Source organism: Pan troglodytes, chromosome 22 (assembly GCF_028858775.2).
Source record: "Pan troglodytes isolate AG18354 chromosome 22, NHGRI_mPanTro3-v2.0_pri, whole genome shotgun sequence".
NCBI lineage: Eukaryota > Metazoa > Chordata > Mammalia > Primates > Hominidae > Pan > Pan troglodytes.
In genome coordinates, this window is record NC_072420.2 from 10,700,219 (window position 1) to 10,714,237 (window position 14,019).

General features: G+C 33.3%; 2 long non-coding RNA genes across 3 annotated transcripts in view; one reads left to right on the forward strand and one right to left on the reverse strand.

Moving 5' to 3' along the window:
* The window catches only part of LOC134809263 (uncharacterized), a 46,030-nt gene extending 44,220 nt beyond the window's left edge, over window positions 1-1,810 (forward strand). Inside the window, exon 4 of the long non-coding RNA XR_010154570.1 lies at window positions 1,513-1,810. This is a non-coding gene — a long non-coding RNA (uncharacterized LOC134809263). The remainder of the gene's footprint in view (window positions 1-1,512) is intronic.
* Window positions 1-13,520, reverse strand: part of LOC134809264 (uncharacterized) — a 48,437-nt gene extending 34,917 nt beyond the window's left edge. For both annotated transcript variants that reach the window (XR_010154572.1, XR_010154571.1), the window contains exon 1: window positions 13,471-13,520. This is a non-coding gene — a long non-coding RNA (uncharacterized LOC134809264). The remainder of the gene's footprint in view (window positions 1-13,470) is intronic.
* Between the last annotated feature and the right edge of the window lie 499 nt (window positions 13,521-14,019).

Consider the following 14,019-nt stretch of genomic DNA (forward strand, 5'->3'; position numbering starts at 1 on the left):
GAATATAAATTGTTCTATTATAAAGACACACGCACACATATGTTCACTGCAGCACTATTCACATTAACAAAGACATGGAATAGACCTAAACGGCCATCAATAGTAAAGACTAGATAAATAAAATGTTGAACATATACACCAGGGAATAAGATGTAGCCATAAAAAGGAACGAGATCATGTGTTTTGAAGGAATATGGATGGAATTGAAGGCCATTATCCTTAGCAAATGAATGTAGGAACGAAAAAACAAATGTCACATTCTCTCACTTGTAAGTGCAAGCTAAATGATGAGAACACATGCACACAAAGAAGGGAACAACAGACACCGGGGCCTACAAGAGGGCAGAAGGTCGGGGGAGGGAGACGATCTGGAAAAATAACTAATGAATCATAGGCTTAATGCCTGGGTAATGAATTAATCTGTAAAACAAACCCCCATGATGCAAATGTATTTATATAACAAACCTGCACATGTACCCCTGAAATTAAAGGTTAAAAAAAAGAAACAAGGAGCATTGCTAGGCTATATTTAGTAAGCACCAACTGCGCATACTTAACGTATAAAATGCCTAAAATATAGATAGTAAAAATGCCTAAAATATAGATAGTAAAAAAATATAGATAGTAAAAAAAATATAGATAGTAAAAAAAATAGATAGATAGAGTGACATAAAACAAGAATTCAGATATAGCAGTTGTTTTTATTTGTTTAAGAATAAATTCAAAATTCAGAATTATAATTGTATACTATTATAAGAGAAAACAGATTCATTTTATATAAAATATATTGTGCTAATTTACACACTTTTTGATCCCTAATAATAAATACAACTCTGTTAGATGGCTTAAAAGCAATCTTTACATTGCTTAGAGAACGTTAAATATCAATTGTGTATTTAAATTTTCTACTTATATGACAGCATGCTATTTTTCCTTAACTTTGGGTAAATAATTTTATGGTGTGATTAAACCGATCTGACTTTTTGAAAAAGGGCATTTTTTTTTTTTTAAAGAAATATAAAAGAGTTGTAATTTTAGTTATTCACTGTTGCGCAAACCTACTTTTTTGGCTTCATTTGCAAAAGGTTGTTGGATAACCTTTATCTTTTACCACTAACTTCTTACTCTGATCCAAAATATTTGGCTTTTAAAATTCTCCTTATTTCATTATTTGTCTTCATATTTAAAATATCTTCTGTGATATTTCACTTCTAATTTTTTAATATTTTTACATAAACAGAGATGAATACTGATATCCCTGATTTTTAAGAGAGGATTTTTATTGCCCTGTTAATTTGGAAATAAACATGCGATAATATGATTTTAAAATGCTAAAGTGGAGCTCTAGTAATTCAACTGAAAATAGCATTATGAATAAACTATACTATGGCAATTCTTTAACATAATAAAGGAGGACATCAACAGAGCAGAAAATTGATGAATTTTGGAATATATGAAGCATGTTGTATCAAATTGCCAGAGAAAGTAATGATTTTCTGTTACTGAACTTAGGTCACAAAGCCTACTGCCTGCTAATCGGCAAGTGGACCTGTTTCTCTAACAATGGCCCGAAACTTCACAACATCAAAGGAGAAATCATTGCCAGCAAAAGCATTTCCGGGTAGTAGGAAAGAATACAAGTGAATAACATTAGTCCAGAAGTTTTAATAATATTCTTTGCTGGTTGAAATTCATGTTTAATATGATGTAAATTACTTGATAAGCAAATTAAGAACTATGCTACTACAGACTCCAAATAAGACGCAAGAAGAATGAGGGGAAATACATTAAAGGAAGATCTTAAAAAACAGCTGCACAGAAGATAAATTATTTTTCCAGGAGTTTTAAACATAGTTGCTTTTGTTTGTTTGCTTTGCTGTTTTTTCTTAATAATTGTTTTAGTAAGCTCAGGCTGCTATATAAAAATAAGATAGGCGCTGGTCTGAACAATAGACATTTATTTCTTATAGTTCTTGAACCTGGCAAGTCTGAGGAGGGTCATCTTCTGGGCTTTCAAAGGGCTGCCTTTTTCCTATGTACGTACATAGCGAATAGAAAGCGTTAGCTCTCTGGTCTCTTCCTGTAAGAGCACTAATTCCACCATGAAGACCCCATAATTATGGGCTCATCTAAACCTAATTACTTCCAAAGGTCCCACCTCCAAATGCTAACACATTGAGAGTTAAGGCTTCAATATATTAATTTTGGGGAAACAAGACACAGTCCATATCAAATATATATATATATGTGTAATATATATGTATAATATATATGTATACTATATATGTATATAATATGTATGTATAATATATATACAAATATATGTAATATATATTACATATACCCAAATATATATTATATATATTTGTATATATATTATGTATGTTATGTAATACAACTATATACACTCTACAAAGGCAGTGGAATATAGACATACTTCAATTGACTGTGCTTTGCTTCCCTTGGCTTCACAGATAATGTGTTTTTCACATATTGAAGGTTTATGACCACCCTGCATCAAGCAACTTTATTGGCACCACTTTTTAATAGCATGTGTTCATTTGTATCTCTGTGCCATATCTAGGCAAATCTCACAATATTTCAAACTTTTTAATTATAATTATATTTGATATGATAATCTGTAACCAGTGACCTTTGATGTTACTATTGTAATTGTTTTGGGCACCATGAACCACATCCATATAAGACAATAAATTTAATCAATAAATGTGTGTGTTCTGACTGCTCCGCCAACTTAGACAATTAGTTTTAGATCTTTTATTTAGACGATGAGAAAATTTAAACTACAAATAGGCCAGGTCTCGTGGCTTATGCCTGGAATCCCAGCATTTTGGGGGGCTGAGGTGGGAGGCTCACTGGAGGCCAGGAGTTCAAAACCAGCCTGGGCAACATAGGGAGACCTTAGCTCTACAATTGAAAAAAAAAATAGCCAGGTGTGGTCATGGTGGTACCTGTCTGTATTCCAGCCACTTGGGAGGCTGAGGCAGGAGGTTTGCTTGAGTCCAGGAGTTTGAGGTTGTGGTGAGCTACACAATGAATGAGCTATGGTGGCACTACTACACTCCAGCCTGGGCCATAGAGTAAGGCCCTGTCTCTAACTGGAAGTCCAAAGAGGGATCTACTTCCAAGACTATTAATTTAATAGATCAATAAATTAATCAAGAATATGATTTTTTTCTCATTTTTCTTTGTAGTAATATTTTATACAGACTTTTTGTTTAAGTAATCTCTCTTTATGGGCAGACAATGATTTCAGAAACACCACAAATTATTCTTAAAGAGAAAAGATGAGGATATTTTTTTTTTTAGAAAATGTAACTCTTTTCAGTAGCTCTTGGCAGACCTACCCTCACATTTTCTTGACTAAAAACAGTCATTAAAAAAAGTCCGTCACAAACAGGTGAATTTCAATTATCATGGTTTACCTATACTTAACAAGCTTTATCCTCAGAGGTAAGGATAGGGTTACTTTCCTGAATTTTAGATATGTGGAAATATTTGGAGTTATGTCAATAAATGAAAAAGTATGATGGATATAGTGCTTGCCATGGAATACATCAAATACAGATATTCTGAAAACTTTAAGTTCAGTAATATGCCAGGGGTTCCCAAGACCACTTGAGACCTGGTAATTTATTGGAAATCTCTAAGGGAATCAGAAGCTGTAGTACTCATTGTTACAGTATATTACAGTAAAAACAGTACAGATAGAAGTCAGCTAAGAGAAAAGACAAATGAAGTGAACTCCAGGAGAAACCAAGTCCAAGCTCTCAGGTGTCCCCTCCCAGAGCAGTTGCATGGGGACATGTTTAATTATCCCAGCAACAATATGTAAAGTGCAAAGCATTGCCAACCAGGAACACTCGCTGGAGCCTAGTTGTCGAAGGTGTTTACTGGGATCAGTCACATAGTCATGTAATGCCCATATGATTGACATCAGCTCCATGACATTTAAGCACAACTTTCTTCCTACACCCAGAGTAAAAACAGATGTTCACATAAGTCACGTTGATAACATAACCTTTTCTGGTCGAACTGGGAGAGTATGGCCCAAGACTTCAGGAAAACAAGAACACTTTTATCAAGCAAAATACTCCAAGGGCTCAGAGATGAACTCCTAGACTAAGGTCTAGTCCTGCAGAGGGACCCCTCTTTGGAATGTACAGTATTTGAGCAATTCAGGCCAGTCAAGTTAAACCTTTTCACCCATGCCTAAATGCTATTTAAGAAATGTAAATAACAACGACGAGATAGTTTATTAAACATTTTTATTGAAATACACAAATAGTATATAGTTAATTAATTTTAACAAAGTGATTGTACATATTTCACAATAAAATTCCCTTAAATTACCATCTGCTCCATCTGCAAGTAATTATTATTCTGATTGCTAATAACATAGACTTTTTTTAACCTATTTTTGAACTTTTATAATAGAATTAAACAATATATATTCTTTTCTGGATGGCTTCTCTTACTCAGAAATGTATTTGGGAGAGTCATCAAAGCTCTCTTGGGTATACCATTTATCCTTCTTGCTTGATAATACTCCATGTATGTATATATATGCTATGATGTGTTTATTTCACTCTTGATGGATAACTGCAAAACTTCCAATTTAAGCTGTTGTGAATAATTCTTTAATAAACAATTTTGTACATTTGCTGAATATGTTTATGTGTTCCTGTTGGATGATAGTAGCAGAATTATTGGTCACAGGGTATGCATATACTTAATTTTAACAGATAAGGTCAAATACTTTCCAAATTTATTTTAACAATTACAGTCAACCTGCATCGTTTTAGAGCACCGATTGCAGGGTCATTTTGGATTAGTTTGTCTTTCTCTTGTTGATTTTAATGGATAGTGTTAGGCTGTAAATAAAGTTATTTATGCATAGTAAGAACTTTCTCAACAAATTTTACTCAGACTTCTGCTCTACGCTAAGAACTAGCTCTGGAAATTAATTCACAGAAAGAACATGGTTAGGGGCCATCCTGAGGGATTTACCTCACTAGGGATATATATTTACATTTCAAGAGAAGATGAGACCCAGTAGATGCATCCCAGAAGTTACAAAGCTGGAGACTCTAGTGTTATCTTTCCCCTAGAGAGATTTATTTTTATCCAAATGGTTAGAGTAAGAACTCAGATTTTTTTCCATTTTGTGACTATGGAGACACACTCAGAAGGGGGTCAGAGCAACTGGGTCACTCTTCCACAAAAATGCTCAGGTTCTTTTTTCCAGAGTTCTTTGCCTACAGCAGATCCCCTTACATGTAGGACATCTGGTTCTCACCACATCACCACCACAGTAAGAATTAGTGGAAAGGAGAGCTAGGTTAAGGGCAGTTGTTTCTTTCCTTCTCTGCAGCCTCTGGTACCAAGTACTGCATGGCATGTGTCTCACAACATTCTCTGCCTCTGCACCTCTGTGCTACGACACTGGATGAATCTATGGAGTGAGCAATAGAAAGTCTCTGAACTGCCAGAAACAACTTCATTTTACATGGAAGTGGCTTTAAATCAAACACATTAACCTCAATGAACTGAAATTAAATATGTCTCTATTCAACTTCCCCTTAGCTGAATACTAAAAGTGCTGTAGGCTGGACCCGCACTACCTGACAGGGAGATAAATGACTAAAGGCAAATGGGAGTCAAAACAGGTGTGGCTTTTCTTATTTTTAATTAAGCATCTTACATAGCAAATTTTGCAAAACTCATATGACCCCGAGAAAGACCCATACATATGAAAGGTCTTAAAGATTTAACTTTCTTAGCTTTAATGTAAGCTTTCCACTGGATTTTCCCATTACACTCATTCCATAAAGAAATGAAATAATCATATATCTCATATATAATTATACTAAATTGATCTCAACACATTTTCTTAGCAATATATACCAACATTGTTTCCAATATTGTTTATTACAAATGATGCTACAGTTGAAATCTTTATATCTGAACGCTTGTGTGTGTGTGTGTGTACCTATTCTGTGTATAACACTGATTTTATTTATTTGTATAGGCCTGGAAGTGGAAATACTGTGACATAAAATAGAGGCACAGCAAATTATTCAAGATGTCGACAAACAGCATTGTTTCCAAGTTTTTGTTCCCTTACAATCCTTGCCATTGGCCAATTTCTCAAAATCCTGTGTTGCTTAACATTTAGTAGCTTAGTAAATATTTTAAATCTCAGAGATTTTACCCAACTGATACCAGGGTTTTTAAAATTTGTTTATATAGATTAAGCGTCTTTGAAGAAATAACAGTATGCAAAAAATATGGTTGCTATTCTTCATGTTAAAACTATCTTAAACTCTTTTCCAGAAGAAAAAATAACAAAATAGAAACCAATGAAGGTCTTTTGCTTGGTGATTACGTAATTGATTACCTGTGTAAGTTAATCAGATTGGGAAAAGGAAATATCCAAAATTGTGCCTAGATTATATCATGACATCATGTATATATGTAAATAAGTTAATTTTTGCAATTGCAACATAGAGAAAAATGTCATTTTAAGTGAATAAAAATAAATAGAACATAAAGTAATATTTCAGCATATTAAATTTAGGAGTAAAAACCTTTGACATCCCTGAAAATCTTTGGTAAAAAGTCCAGATTATGATAAATTGGCTTTAATGAACTAGGAAATAGATGGATAATAGCACACACATTTTTAGCATTGTAGGGATTATTTTCACTGGTTGTAGGATCAACACACTTGGCTTAAATAATGGTTCTGAGAACTTAATTAATTAATTTAATACATTTTTGTTAGGAAAATAAATTCGTTTCTAGACACAGGATATTTTATAATTGGATCGTATTTCAAAAAAGGAATCACTGTGTTTTTAATGAACAAATGTCACATAAAGAAGTCTTTTCAAAAAGTGCTTCAAAAACTTAAATTTGAAATATATGCAACGGATCCACAAGGTATCTAATAATTTTTATTTTTACCAAGCTCATGAGTAAGTTAGTTAGCCCTGAAACCGTTTCGGAAAAAAAAAGTGTTTTAGTTTCTTCATCTGTAAAATATTTATGTGGCAAATGATTGAGCAAATATATAAATTTAAGCAGTTTGATCGTAGAACTTGTTGTGTTTAAGAATATGGATTATTGAGAAGTACTTCACCATAGTATTTATCACACAGTATGTCCTAATTTAAGATTAAGTATGGTTGTAATCATAAAAAAGTATTTTGAAAATTCTTTTGAAAACTGTTTTAATGAATTATAGATTGAACATTGAGATAAGATGGAGTTATCCATGATCTTTAAGACAGCAAAATTAAGTCTTGAAATTAAAATTGAAATGAATATAATACACATATATTGATTTTATGTCGATGTTTTATAATCAAATCTGATTAGAAAAAGGAAATTGTTATAAAGGTTCTCCACATCTTCTCAGTCACCCGACTTCATTTTCTAAGGGAATTACATTATGTACTTTTATTTTATTTCTTGTTATATAGCAGTATCTTTTCCTCGATTTCTTGGCTTGCTTCTGCTCTCTTCTGCTATGCCTATCCATCAGTTTCCAGAGCTCAGAAAAACAGTTTTTAACAGCCTAATATATGTATTTGGCAATTTCCTCCCATAACTATGATTTAATATTCATGGCCACATAAAGGGTATAAAATATTTTGCACTTGGTGTATACACATTTTCTTTATATCACTTTATCTTTCATCAATAACTCAATGGAAATCCCGTTAAGAGAATATGAATAGCTCTAGTTGGTATTCAATGTCTGCCTAACATTTCATGTTGACAAATTATCATAAACTATTCAATAGAAGAATTTTACTAACAATATATCATTAACATTCTAAAATATTTTTGTATAATCTAGACTTTGGTGGGAACAAACCTTGGAACAAACTGGTTCCAAGGTTTCTTGGAAGGGAGTGGTGAAAAAGAAATGGGGAAATTTATGTTTTTTGAATTTGTCAACTTATTGGGAGGGGTAAGTAGAGAAATTGACTAATTTGCTAAGACAATATAAGGTATCTTTATTTCAAATAGTACTTGAAAATTATGCATCTAATTGTGAGGTCAAAAAATTGAAGATACCCCTTAATAAAGAAATAAAGGATAGATCTTCCAAAATAACAAGGATGTAGTGGAATGAATAAAAATGTATCATGTCAGCAGCAATAAGGTAAAAATATTAGAAAAGTAATGTTAAATAGTTGTCAGATGGAAGTATATATTTGAGCAAATATTTTGTTAAATAGATGACAAAAAGGTAATATTTATACATTACATATATGTGTTTGTATGTATGTATGTATGTATTTATTTTGAGATATAGTCTTGCCTGTCACCCAGGCTGGTATGCAGTGGCACGATCTCGGCTCACTGCAACCTCCGCCTCCCGGGTTCAGACAATTCTCCTGCCTCAACCTCCCGAGTAGTTGGAACTGCAGGCGAGCGCCACCATACCTAGCTAATTTTTTTCTTTTTAGTACAGACGAGGTTTCACCATGTTGGCCAGGCTGGTCTTGAACTCCTGGCCTCGTGATCCACCTGCCTCAGCCTCTCAAAGTGCTGGGATTACAGGTGTGAGCCACCGTGCCCAGCCTCACAGATATCTTAAAATTCACCTGATAAAGTTAGGAGCCTCAAGAAAAATTAGCAGAGGAAAATAATAGGTAGTTACTATTTAGGGTAAACTAAACTGTTCTAAGGAATAGAAAATAAAAATTCCATGTCTTCAAAAATAATTCTTCCCTCTCAATCTCTCTGAATATCTCATAAGAGTATTCAGGCCACAGAAATAACTACCATTTAGCCACTCAGAGGCTTATAGTAGTTCTACTAACTTTAACATTTGGCAACCAAAATTATTCTAAGAATCATCACCCAAGTCAGACAAACAGGTAAGATAACAAGAAAAAGTGCTTGTATAAGGATTTAAGACTAAGGCTCAGGGACAGCAAATATTCTATTTGCTAAAACTAAGCCACATGCACACACCAAGCAAGAGAGCCAGGGAAGTGGATAGGCACAGGCAGTCAGTCCACCGAAGAATGAATCAAAGTGCTGAACTTTCATAGAAAAAATCTGTTAAGATTCATGGGTGGTAAAGAAAATACAAATTAAAATAACACAGGAATGTCACCAGAAAAACCATCAAATAGGTAGCATTTAAAGATAACTATAGGACTTATTGTTTCTAGTGTTCTCTCATATATTTCTGGTGAAGAATAATTTATTGTAGAGCTTTTTGAAACAATCTGACAATTTATATTGCAATTAATTGTACTTATGCCATCTGTCCAAACAATGTAACTCCTAGGCTTTTTGCCTATATGACTAAAATCATATGCACAATAGTGGTTATTACCTTCTTTAGCCCAGTAGCCATTAAATTCCTTGTGCCCTTAAAACCTAAAAGTTCACAGAGAGAAGACCTCTTACTGACTTGTAGAATCTCAATACTACTTATCTTCAAATTTCAGTAAGTGTTAGGTAAAAGAGTTCATTTGGGATAATCACACTATGATAGTCTTTAGCTTTTGAATTGGAATCCAAATTTTAGTTTAGAACAGCAAAGTTTGCGCCTAAAGATTTCATGAAGTAAAAATACTAATTGTGATTATATATCTAAATATTTGCACATCTAAAATTGTCTTTTACTCATAACCAGAATAAATGATACCTTTTTTTAAAAAAAAAAAGAAGAGTAATCTATCTAGAAAATGAAAACATTAGGCTAAAATGGTGACTTAAGTAATTTAAATGGATATAGATTTATAAAATTAAACTATTTCTCAATTTTGAGAGGAAAAAATCAAGGAAATCAAATATACCTTCTCTTTCTTTTGCCAACAGATGTATGCTGTCTTAATTGATGCTTAATTTATTTTTCCATTACATAATTTTAATATTGTAATAATTATAACAACACACGAAATGAAATTTCTGTATATTTATGAAAAATGCTAAAATTGTAAAGTAATTTAAATATATAGGTTTAATTTATTCATAAGATTTAAAATTTTATGTCATTTTATTTTATTTCTTAATTATTGCTATAATTAAATGTTAATAAAATAAAGTCTTTAAAAATTCTGATTTGGCCTTGCAATATGCGATTAGAACACTTGTAAAAATGCAAACATATAAATAATGCAAAAATAATATTTGAAAAATGTAATCGTTCTTAATGTTATTGAACATCCAAAAGTTATTGACGAAGTATTCAGAAGCATTTTAGATTATTGTAAAATATTATTTAAATTATATTTAATTAAAAAATGATATACATTACTCCGTAAAAAGAAAAATAGATAATCAAGAAAAGCAAAACTGAAAAGATGAAAATGTTTTAATATTCAAGAAGCAATCCTGTCTTTTTTACTGAATTAAGGGCCTTCCCTGCAATAAAATCGATTATGCTCACATAATAAAGGTATATCTTAATAATTTAAGTGAAGAAATAAAATCTGTCATCACTTTCACTTTCATCTGGAAAATAGTACCTCGTAAGTTTTTTCCGTTGAAGACTATAAACATAGAAGCAAATTTATTAACTTGGCACTATTACATAAGGTGCATAATGAGAGTTTGTAAAATGGCAAAATAGTTTTTTCTAGTCCTATAATAAATTTATCATCAGAATAGCCTCAGACTCTATACAGATTCAATCTATAAACAGTATTGGTGAAAAATCAGATGTGTTTCTGTTTTCTGTTTGTTTGTTTGAGACTATCATTGTTGAATATACATCAAGCAAAATAGTTAAAGAAAAGCCTTTGGAGTAACGTGGTAAATTCAATAATATGTATATGTGCACACACACAAATACACATCCCAAACAACCACAAGAGGAATAACAAATTTATAACCCGGGTGGGCGCGGTGGCTCATGCCTGTAATCCCAGCACTCTGGGAGGCCGAGGCAGGCAGATCACTTGAGGTCAGGAGTGAGACCAGCCTGGCCAACATGGTGAAACTCCATCTCTACTAAAAATGCAAAAAATTAGCCAGGGCGTGGTGGTGCGCACCTGTCAGCTACTCAGGAGGCTGAGGCAGGAGAATCGCTTAAACCCAGGAGGTGGAGGTTGCAGGGAGTGGAGATTGCACCACTGCACTTCAACCTGGTTGGCAAAGCAAGAATCTGCCTCAAAAAAAATATTATTACCAAAAATCTCACTAATTCTGTACGTCAGCATTTATTAAAATAAGGATAAGAGAGAGCTACTGTAGATATCTCTAAGAAAATAAATAAATGATTATTGAATGTGTAGTTAATCTTCTTTTTGTTTGCCCATTTCTCTTTAGAGCCATGCGCATGAATTGCACTTGCGGGCTGGATTACCAAGGGCTTCTCTGAAATGGCAAAGAAAATAATGTTTGATTTCAAAATGCAATAATAGTAGCTATATGAAAACATGACCTTTGAGAGATTATTCAGCAAATAATACACTTAATGAAATTTGTTTTTTAAGAAATAGATATTTCAGAAAATATGGTACTACATATGATTGTTGCCAAATCATTCTGTATACTTAATGGTTGTTCAGCACTTTCTGTTTTATAAAGTACTTTCAAATATATCAATTCAGTTAGCTAGTACCCAAATCCTTGATGTAATCACTGTCATATAACATACAAGCAAACTGTGTGTAATGAATCACACTGCAGTTGGAGTACAAGAGTAGGCATCAGGAAAGTGGCAGGTGTGTCATTTTGAATAAAGGCTGTTGTGGGAAAGGTTCCTTCAGACAGATCCCTCTCCCTAGGTATTTATGTGGTGAGAAGAGCGGGTGGGGTTTGTGGAGTAGAGTCCGGGGCTTGTGCATCCTTAATTCAAGTAACAGCACTTGAATTAAAGGTTTATCCTAACTATAAAGCTATACATTTTTCTTACGATGTATTTGAATATATTCTTTTGTAGGAAAGAAAAAAATATAGTCATATACATTTTCAGGTCATGAAGTATAAGTATGTCACTTATTGCTAGTCTCTTCTGTATTTTATGTGAATTCCACAAACATTTTTAAAATTTTAAAGAAGTAAACATATATACAACATAGATTTTTAAAATGAGATATATGCCGAAACAAGGCTTTGAGGAGGTATAATGTTCTGAAATGTAATTAGATGACAAATTATTTCTGGTACACATTTCCTAGCACTTATATTTTTCACCCACTCATAAAACAATGTGAATTAGGTCATACTGAGTCACCAAATTAAACATTCAAGTTATTCTACATCTCCAAAAGTAGCCCATAATTAAAAGGAATTTCATATTGGAATAACTGGACCTAATTTGCTTATTCATTAAATTGTGTCCAAGTGTAGTCTCTGAATTATATCAATTAGGGAACGAGAAGGCATACTTAAAAAGAGCTGAATTAACAGTGCAAATAAAGTAACCACTGTGGATACTTTTGAAAATTCTAGTATTAATTTTGTTAGTCAATGCAATGGAAATACATCAGTAGCATAGTAATAAAAAATTATTTCTTTTTATAGCATCTTTGATAATTATAAAATTAATAAAGATTTATTATTTAAAAACTGAATAATTCCTACATCATTAAAATCACAAGTAACTCCACTGTCTAATTACAAAAACTATTGCGGTTTTTATGTATTTTCTTTTTTTTTTTTTTGAGACGGAGTCTCGCTCTGTCACCCAGGCTGGAGTGCAGTGGCGCGATCTCGGCTCACTGCAAGCTCCGCCTCCCGGGTTCACGCCATTCTCCTGCCTCAGCCTCCCGAGTAGCTGGGACTACAGGCGCCCGCTACCACGCCCGGCTAATTTTTTGTATTTTTAGTAGAGACGGGGTTTCACCGTGTTAGCCAGGATGGTCTCGATCTCCTGACCTCGTGATCCGCCCGCCTCGGCCTCCCAAAGTGCTGGGATTACAGGCGTGAGCCACCGCGCCCGGCCTATGTATTTTCTTATCATTTTATTTATTTATAATTGATAGGTGAGTATTAAAATATAGCCTGACATTATTTTATGATTAATAGTTTATTTAAAATATATTATATGATTGTCTATTTAAAATTAAGCCTGTCAAAAATAAAACTATTGATCTTTCCTATCCTCTAATCCCAAATTTGCTGCTCCCAAATTTAAACCCAGGTGAGTAATTCCAACTCTGTTCCTCCCATAGTTCAGGCCAAAACATTGCCAATATCATGGACTTTTGCCTCTAATATACAGGGTTCAAATATATCTTGTTTGCATAGAACAATTTCAATTTATAATTTACATAGTTTATAGTTTAGAACAGCTTCAGCAATAGTTTACACGATAGTTTCCTCACTAATTTCCCTGTTTTCTCTTTTGCTATGCTATGGTCTATTTTCACAGATCAGTCAAACTGTTACTGCTAATTCTTTAAAGAGGCGATTGCTTTTCTGTTTAAAACCCTTCATGGCTGCCAATTAAATAAACAAACTTCTTACCATTTTCTAAGAAGCTTTATGTGACCATCTCCCCATGGAGTGTGACCTCATGTCCTCTGCTGTATCACATTGGCATCCTTAGTGGAACCTCACGGGTGCGTTCATACATCAAGGCCTCATTTGCTATTTCTGCTCCCTGAAAATATGTTCTCTCAATTATACTCTTGGCTCATTCTCTCATAACCACTCATTGTATTCAGATGATATCACCCAGTGAGGCTTTCAGCAACCATCTTGTTCAGTATCCAGCATCTCTTGTGCCCAGAACTCTCTATTCCCCTTCTTTGCCACATTTTTTAGAATAGAACTTAAACCATCTGGCATACAACACATGATACTTTGTGGTATTAATTACTGTTTTTCTCCCAACACTGGAACAACAGCTCTGTGAAGCCAAGACATTCTGAATGTTATTTTCACTATTTTTTCCCCAGTCCCTAGAAATGGGCGTAGAATATACATAGTAGATGCTCAATAATTTGTTGGGGAACAAATGAAAGTTGATCCTCAATAATATTTTATAATGAATAGGCTTACAATTTATGAAAA